This window comes from Pseudochaenichthys georgianus, chromosome 13, assembly GCF_902827115.2.
Source record: "Pseudochaenichthys georgianus chromosome 13, fPseGeo1.2, whole genome shotgun sequence".
In the NCBI taxonomy this organism is placed as follows: Eukaryota; Metazoa; Chordata; class Actinopteri; order Perciformes; family Channichthyidae; genus Pseudochaenichthys; species Pseudochaenichthys georgianus.
This window is the reverse complement of record NC_047515.1, coordinates 25,862,473-25,872,154: the sequence shown is the minus strand read 5'-3', so window position 1 is coordinate 25,872,154 and position 9,682 is coordinate 25,862,473.

The following is a 9,682-nucleotide window of genomic DNA, read 5'->3' as shown; positions in this document are numbered from 1 at the left end:
TAATTATCGGGCCGATAATTATCGTGCATCCCTAAAAGTTAGCGTGGGTGAAAACAGTTTTTACGGTCTCGAAGTTTTCATAATAAAACCGGATATATTCCCCTCACTGTCAAATGATTACACAGTGATATCTGCATTTCAAACCGGAGAGACATGATGTAAGAATTACATATTTATTGTTTACACGTCATATGAATAAAATGATTGCCATGATACTACAACAGGAGAATGTAATGGTGTTTGGCGATTCGGCCCCGGTTTGCAGGATAATCATTCAGGAGGGAAAGCACCGCTCCGATGAAATCCCCGGGGTCTAGACACTGGTGGTGGTGCTGAGTAGGTGAGACCGGTCTGAAGAAGGAAGGTTTAGCTTTGTCCTGGAGGAGACTGGAGGCGAGAGGGGTGGAGGCGGGTTGCGGTCATCTGCAAATGACAACTGACAGGGAGGAAGAGCAGGCATTTAAGGAATGTAGCATGTGCAGCTATTGGCTGCTGAGGGGTGACGCCCTCATATTTAATGAGGGGGGAAGGGAGACATCGAGTGACGTGTAAGTGACTCGTGTTAGGTCTTCCTTATTGAACTTGCGCTAAGCTTAATTACTCATCCACTAAAAAACATCAGTTTATCCTTGATAATTACACAATATGTATTGGTTTAAATTGTGTACAATGCTTTTGTGTTTTTAACCTTCAATTCAGAGAAACAAATAGTTCTCATTCATAACACTCCGTTCGATGTCTCACTATGGGATGCGCCTCAACGCGTATGCAAACAGAAGCATCAATCTCATTACGCCAATCCTGATTGGCTGGTGATCTTGACGTCAACGCCAGGGAATCCACCCACCCTTTAAGTAGCTTGCGCTACGACGCAGCGTCATTCAAACACCTCTTCTCGCTTCAGAGCACATCTCGTTTTATCAGTAACCGGGCTAGCTTGACGGTCCACAGACTGAACCCAAGCTAATCGGTAGACGGGCGCTTGCCGGTTACTTTTTTGCTTTGCAAGAAGATTGAGCAATATTAACACACCAGTTAATATTGGAATCTGCCTCGCCGTTCTTTCTGTCGAAATAACGGTAAGGTTTGATTTTTTTCTTCAAGCTATTAACATACCTGTTGCTAGTTTGTTCTTCCCTCCACACCGACACCACGGTAAAGAGGATGTTCTCTTTTCTCTCTCACACCCGAGGAGACAGAGATAAAAAAGGTATTAACACACCAGTTAATATTCTTTAAAGAATAAAATCTACACCGTCGCCTTTTTACCTTTCGGACTAACGGCAAGGTTAGATTTTTTCTCAGTAACGTACCTATTACTAGCGTGTCCACTCCACACCGACACCCCGGCGATCGAAGATGGACCCTTCTCTCCCTCACACCAGAGGAGTCAGGGACTCGGAGGCTCGGCTATGCGGCTGCAGGTTTAAAATTTCAGGCACAGACTCACACCAGGTCTGCTCGTCCTGCCTCGGGCTGGAACACGCCCGGGAGGCTATCGATAACCCCGGCTCGTGTGTGTGTACCCGCTTCACCATGAAGAGCCTCCGCCGACGGTTCGGATGCCAAGCTAGCTTGTCGGGACAAGACCCCCTCATGTCCGCCGATTCACCGTCCGGCAATCATGACATGGTGGCGTCCGCCGCAAAGATTGAGCCCCGCGCTGTGTAGTGTTAATTTCGTTGACTAAAACTATGACGAAATATGTTCGTCAACAACCTTTTTTTCCATGACGAAAACGAGACGATGACGAGACGGCACCGACGGCAGTAAACAATAACTGTAACAAAATCATCATGCAATATCGTTGACGAAAAGTGACGAGACGAAAATGTAGTTTACTAAATAAAAACGATGCCAAAATCTCTCTTTACTTTCGTTGACGAAAAATGAGGAGACGAAATATTATCAAAGATAACGTTACATCTCTGATAGTCAGTTTTTCTCCCAGCAGTTCCATTTCCGGTGCTGCGGCAGGGCAGCAGCTGTGTGTCTGTGCTGCGCAGTGCGCGCGGCGGTACATTTGAATTACACCGGGCAGCGGCACACTGAACTGTCAGGAAGACTCGGGTCTAACTCATGGTCTAACTAACCTTATTTAACAGAAAATAAAATGGCAACAACAGGGCTTGGGAGCAGTGGTCGCACTCGCGTTAACCGAATACCCCCCCGTCAGCGCGAGTGATTGATAAATTGTGCACTTGACGGATAATAATGGATTATGACGGAAATGTTACGATCCTGTCCGTCAAAATGACTGACAACGAAAAAGTCTAAAGCCTCCACTGCTTGGGAGAAAGAAACGATGTGATATTTGGGCCCATTTTTGCTACAATGAGGCGGAGAAAAAAAGCGAATGCATTGTTTTATCAGAAGGGAAGCAATGTGGCCATAATACAGCTGGTAAAAACACCACACACCTGACCAGATACTCTCTGCAAAGCTGCATTCTTAATCATTCAACCTGTGTTTTTCATCAAATAAGGACAAGATAATCTTATTTATTTATATATACTAAAATGACAAATTATTGGTTTTGGCTAGACTAGTTTGACTGAAATGTTCTATATAATCTGATGACTAAAAAAGACTCATCAGTTTTCTTTGACTAAAATAAGACTAAAATGCTCAGACTTTTAGTCGACTAAATCTTGACTAAATAAAAACAGGATGAAGGTGACTAAATATGACTAAAACTAAAAAGAAAATGTAACACAGGACTAAGACTAAAACTAAATAAAAAAATAGCTGACGAAATTAACACTAGCGCTGTGTCAGACTGGGGCTCAACAACAGCGACAGCCGCTGAACCCGAGCCCCACGCCGTTTCAGGCTGGGACCCGGTGGCGGCAAGAGCCGCGAGAGCGGAGCCCCGCGCTGTGTCAAGCTGGGGCTCCCAATTGGACCTCACCATGGTTCCACCCACGGAGGATGTCCTGGAGTTGGACTACATGGAGGACGAAGAGGATACCTCTGAGTTCCTTCTGTCTGACTCATATGGGGATGACATCTTTATTTCATCGGCTCAGGCTGCTAAGCCTGAGCTAAGGAGTGATGTCCGCTCCCCCGGGCGAGAGCACACCAGCTTCGCCCGTCCTAAGCATGGACTTGCAGGCCGTGTGTCACCGCGCTGCGTCCATGCTGGACATCACATGGCCTGAAGCGGCCAAGGAGACCTCCAGATCTCGCTACGAGGGGAAGAACTTGCCCCAAGCAGCGAGGACAAAGAGGCAGCTCCTTCCAGTCTTTCCGGAGATGCTGGACGAGGTGTCGGTCTCGTGGAGAGACCGTCCCTTCAGCAACAAGGCCCCAATCCGGGGTGCCTCCTCCCTGGACTGTGACGGTATGGAGAGGCTCGGCCTGCTCCACATGCCGCCAATGGAACCGCTGGTGGCAGCCCACCACCAACCGAGGCTGGCTTCGACACCAAGCAGGAACCCCATGCTACCGACAAAGGCATACCGGTTCCAGTCAGCGATGACCGAACGGGCCTATAAAGCTGCAGCTTTGTCCGCCAGGGCTCTCAACGTCTCCTCGCTGCTGACCGCCTACCAGGCAGAGCTTTGCGAGGACATGTCGAGCAGACCAATCACGGATTGGCCTCCGTGTGCAGTGCTGTGCAGTCCAATTCACGGGCAAAGCACTGGGAATGATGGTGGTACAGGAGAGAGCCAGGTGGCTCAACCTGACCAACCTTCCAGACCGGGAAAAAGAGGATGTTCTGGACATGCCTATTGTTCCCGAGGGCATATTTGGCTCCGCTCTAGCTTCAATGCAGCTGAGGTGCGAGTCAAAAACGAAGGGAGACGAGGCTCTCCAGCTCTGTCTCCCCCGAAGGGTCCAGCCGCCACCTCCAATGGTCCCGCGGCAGGCCTTCACCCAAGCTGTCTCACGTCTTGCCCGGTTCAAAATACCAAAGCAGCAGAGACCGCAGCCCGTCCCGGGTCCCCAGCCCAGGCACGAGGTAAGAGGGAGCTGGCCAAGAAACTCTCCGGTCTCGGCAGCGGCCGCTCAGGCGCAGTCGACCCAGGTTTTCAGCCACCAGGCGAGGAAGAAGAAGCGGGCGGCCTGACAGCCTCCTCTCCTCTCCTCGATGAAGGAGCTGGAAGTTCCCTGTTCCCCAGCTCCAGAGCACGTTCCAGTGTTGGATGCTCATGTGTTTTCGGGGTGCCGCCATGCCCCCATCTTCCCGCCGCCTCGAGTGATGCCAAAACGTCATCCTCAAGTTTGCGCCATCAGGGAAATGGACTTAACATCAAAGACAGCAAGTTCCGCTGCCTGTTTAAGTCACACAAACACATGTCATCATTGTTGTTTCAAAATAAAGCATTTTCCACTGTCGTTTCCAGGCTTGAAGCCAAGGGCGCAGTCAATAAAAATGAAAAGAAAAACAATAAACATCTCCGCTCGCTTTGAGAAGCGACAAGTGGAGGATGCTCACAGATTCTGCTTGGGTTTTCAAGACAGTAACACGGGGCTACAGGCTCCAATTCGCTGTCACCCCCCCTCACTTCTCGGGCATTCTGTATTCACAGGCTCGGGGAGAGTCGGCCCATATTCTAGAGCAAGATATTTTCTCGCTGCTAGAAAAGAAGGCTATATCGATAATACCCGCCGAACAGGCTTTTATTCCAAGTATTTCCTCGTTCCCAAACGGGGAGGGAACGGAATTCGGCCTTCAGGGCTTGCCTCGCTCATTTCCAGCCACGCAAATATGTTCTTTTCAGATCATGTCTGCGGTTGCTGGGGCTCAAGGCGTCAAGGCGTACGACTAGGACGCTTACACATGAGGGAGTTTCAGCGCTGGGTAGCTGCCCTCAGATTGGTCACTATGAAATGCGTAATGGCTCTGCGCCACTAGCTACACCCGACTTTTCTAGTACGGGGCGTACCTATGGGTGCTGTCCTATCGCGGAATGTGGTCACCACAGACGCATGTCTGACGGGCTGGGGGGGTATATACGAAGGTCGACCTGTGAGGGGTCTCTGGAGCAGAGACCTCAAACGGTCACACATAAATTATCTGGAGCTTTTAGCGGTGTTCCTTACCCTGAAATGCTGTCTGCCTTTTCTCAGAGGACAGACAACACGACCACAATATCGTATATAAACCGCCAAGGGGGTTTGCGTTCTCTCCAGTTACACATGCTGGCACGCAAATTGATCTTATGGAGCTGCGGACGTCTCCTCTCTCTGAGAGCGACGCACGTACCAGGAGTGATGAACCTCGGGGCAGATCTGCTGTCCAGAGGTGCACCACTATATGCAGACTGGACTCTACATCCAATGATTGTGAGTCAGCTGTGGGTGCGTTACGGCCGTGCCGCGGTAGATCTGTTCGCATCAAAAGAAAATGCTCAATGTCAGCTGTTCTTTTCAATGCGCGATTTAAACGCACCGTTAGGCGTGGACGCGCTCGCGCATGTTTGGCCTCCGGTCCTTCTGTACGCGTTCCCACCCCTGGCTCTGATACCCCCAACTCTGGCCAGAGTGAGAGAACAACGCCACACACTTATCCTGATAGCTCCGCACTGGCCTGCAATGTACTGGCTGACGGAGATATATCAGCTGCTGTGCGGGCAGCCGTGGCAGCTCCCACTACGCAGGGACATACTGTCTCAGGCGGGGGGGGGGGCGATATTTCACCCACACCCAGAGCGCTTGGCACTATGGGCCTAACCCGTGAGTGGTACAATCTGAATACAGTGGGTCTCCCTCAGAGTGCAAGAGCTTCCTCCACCAGGTCTCTCTATGACTGTAAGTGGAGGGTGTTTGAGGAGTGGTGCCTTCAAAAAAAAGGACACATCTCTTTTCAATGTCCTGTCGGGGTGATTTTATCATTTATACAGGACTTAATTGATAAACACAGAGCTTTCTCTACGATTAAAGTGTACCTGGCTGCTATTGCTGCATGCCATGTGGGCTTTGAGGGAAAGACGGCTAGCCAACATCCTTTGGTCTGCCGTTTTATGAAAGGGGCTCGCAGGCTCCTCCCTGTTTCCAGGTCACTGGTGCCCTTATGGGACTTGGCAGTGGTTTTAGATGGGCTCACTCGACCTCCATTTGAACCCCTGGAAGAAGCTGACATGAAACACCTGTCACTGAAGACATGCTGTTACTGGCTCTGGCATCTGCCAAGCGAGTCAGTGACATTCATGCGCTCTCTGTACATCCTTCGTGCACTCAGTTCCCCCCAGGGCAAACGAGAGTGTTGCTGAAGCCCAACCCTGCCTTTATACCTAAGGTGGTTGGCTCATGTACCCCAATTGACATTGTGGCATTTCCTCCGCCGCTGTGTTCCTCTGAGGAACAGCGGCCAAATTTGCTGTGTCCAGTTCGTGCTTTACGCATCTATATGGACAGGTCAAAAGAGTTTTGTTGTAATGACCAACTCTTTATATCCTGGGCTAATCCTCAGAAGGGCAAGCCCGTTACCAGGCAACGGCTCTCCCACTGGATTGTGGAAGCGATTGCTCTGGCTTATATGAGTCAGGGTTTGCAGGCACCAACGGGCCTGCGTGCTCATTCTACTCGTGGACTGGCTACATCCTGGGCTTTGTTCAAGGGTGTTTCCATCCAAGACATCTGTGCAGCAGCGAGCTGGTCCTCGCTGCTCACTTTTGTCCGCTTTTACAGGCTAGATGTCTCTGCTCCAAGTGTGGCCCGTGCAGTGCTGGGTCCCGTGTTGAGACAGAGTTCTGCATGTTAAGTTCTGGTTGTTTTTGGTGATTTTCGAGATAAGCATGTCTAGCAAATAGCAATATGGGAGTTTCAATATCCCATAGTGAGACATCGAACGGAGTGTTATGAATGAGAACTATAGGTTACTTACGTAACCCCAGTTCTCAGAGTAACATGAAGTGAGATGTCTCACCAGACGGCCCTTCTTGCTAAGGCGAAGCGAGAATAGGTGCTTATTTTGAATGACGTTGCGTCGTAGCGCAAGCTACTTAAAGGGTGGGTGGATTCCCTGACGTTGACGTCAAGATCACCAACCAATCAGGATTGGCGTAATGAGATTGATGCTTCTGTTTGCATACGCGTTGAGGCGCATCCCATAGTGAGACATCTCACTTCATGTTACTCTGGGGTTACTCTGGGGTTACGTGAGTAACCTATAGTTTTTTAGGAGTTTAGACACTACAGTTTCCGAAGACACTACACTATCCAGAATCCCCAGCTATCGTTTGGGACTAAAACATCCGCCTTGCTTTACAAACCCCGTGATTAGTCATCAAGCCCTGTGATTGGATGTTGGAGTGGCAGCGCGACAAGGTTACGCTGAGCGTCAACAACTCTTTGAAATGGAATGGCCAAACTATCCTACAATTTAGGATTTTACAGAGAGGGTTATTTGTGAATAAACGACCATCTGTAACGTTTGCATTCAACGGGAGCACTAGAGGGCGAAAACTTTAAAACATTATTATAGGATGTATTAAGCGCTTGAACAAACAACATATTTGGTCGTAATAATTGGGCCTGAACAATCGGCCTATTTGGTCGTATAAGTTCGAGGACTTGTTGCATATTCATAAAGTGCAAAAATGTAAACGAGGCCTGGAGTTTTCACACACATCGGGAATTTCCACCTGCATATAACGGTTACATTTTTTTGAAATAACACAATGGATTTGTATTACAAAGCCAAAAAAGGGTTTATAGTTAAATCAAACAAACTATCAAATGTTTCTGTTCTGCTTTCATTACCACAGTGCCAGCCTTCAGCCAGCTTTTTCTCATGACCTTGTTTGGTTACTTTACTTACAGTGGCGTTTCTATGTACAAAAGTGGTGGGGCACAAAAAACTTAGATGTCTATATATAAGCTTCTGCAGTGAGGTTCATGGCTGGTGAGGCACTGGCACTGACTCTTCAGGTTTACAAATATTATATTTTGACCTAAATCAAAATATAATATTATTTTCAAAAGCCTCTTTAGTCTGATGCTTCAATTAATTTTAAACGGACAGTTCAACAGAAGGATACCCAAAAAATGTAATTTTATCATTTAAATATTGAATTGTTCTCTCTTAGTAAGATCCCATTTTCAATACAATTGCGGTCTTACCTTGACTTGAAGATGACTTGAAGTCCATTTGCCTATCCTTCTGGACAAAAATCTCTATTACTTTTTTGTAAAGGTCCTCCTTATCTTCTTGTAGTTTCAAAAGTCTATCATAAATCTAAATGATTTTATGATTCGAAAATGATAAAAGTAGGGTAGACATGTGGATATTATCCGGCTGAACAAAACGTACATTTCTCAACAGCTACGTTTCCCACAGATCTTATTTTGAGCTATTTTCTAAAATCCTATGGAATAAATCTCATTGCTTTTTTGTGGAGGGAAGCCATGCGAAGCTTACTTCCTGGTTTTAGGACGCGTCTCTCTCTTCCTCTTCACCTGCTCTTCACACACCACACTTTTCGCGGCACACGTACTTACAGCCAATCAACTCTGAATTATGTGAGATGACGTATGGTGGGGATGGCAGCTCTATAGAGAACCGCAGTGACGCGTCGTAAAACCCGGAAGTAAGTTAGCATTTTTAGCACTTCCGGTTCCTTGGTCAAAAAGCAATGCATTTTCTCCATAGGGTTTTGGAAAATAGCTCGAAATAAGGTCTGTGGTTGACACAAATTTAAGAGATAAATCACGTTTTGTTCTATGACATTAAATACATCAGCAGTGACCCCACTGGTGATTTTTGAAGAGTTTACGTGTCTGAAAAACGATGGTTGTTACCGTGTGGCTGAATAGGACTACAGAAATTGTCGAGGCCGTTGTACGTCATTACGCCTAACACGTAAACACTCCAGCTAAGTTTGTTTTCCCCTGTGTTCTGCTTGAAAGCAAGTACCTGTCTATCTTTAGTATCTGTATATGTATATCTGACCATTAGAATATGTATTTTTGAAATTGTCATTTTTAACACCGTAGTTTTACAAATTATAGAATAATTAATTACCGGTGTTTTCCAATTTTACTTGGCAGTTCGTTTCGTTAGCTAACGTTAGCTAAAGCTAGCGCTACTAGTTAGCTACGCCCTATGGTCATTATTTTTTGCCACACACATTAAATAAGAAAATACTCTGAGCATGCACAGTGTAGTTTTTACAGTCACCGTTCACTTAGACCAGGGATCACTAACTACATTTGTCCAAGGGCCAAAATGTATCCAATAGACACAATCGCGGGCCAGTGATTTTTATATAGTCCACAATGCTAGTGGAGCACGCTCAGGTACTGCGGACCTTTAATTTATTATCTGAAACGATGTAATAACTTTTAAAACTTGTTCCAGTCACTTGCCCCATGCATTCAGCAGCAGCAGGCCATTCACTTTGATTTGATCGTTATGAAATGTCATAATTTCGACAATAAAGAAATGCTACATAAACGTTATCTTGTACATTTTATCCAACCATCTCCGTTTCTAACTTTCAATATATTTTGAAAGAGATCTCTCTCTCATCTGCGTGCGGGGGCGGGGCCTCACAGACACCCTGCATCTCTCTCTCGCTCACAGACATGCTGCAGCGCCGTGCAGTGTGCACACAATTCTGCCGGTAATGAAGATTACATTTTGTGAGGAAACTTTTCCACCAATAACTATTATTATTATATTATAACTAATAAGTATTCCAAAATGTATTCACTTCAGGTTTATGAAAGTAAC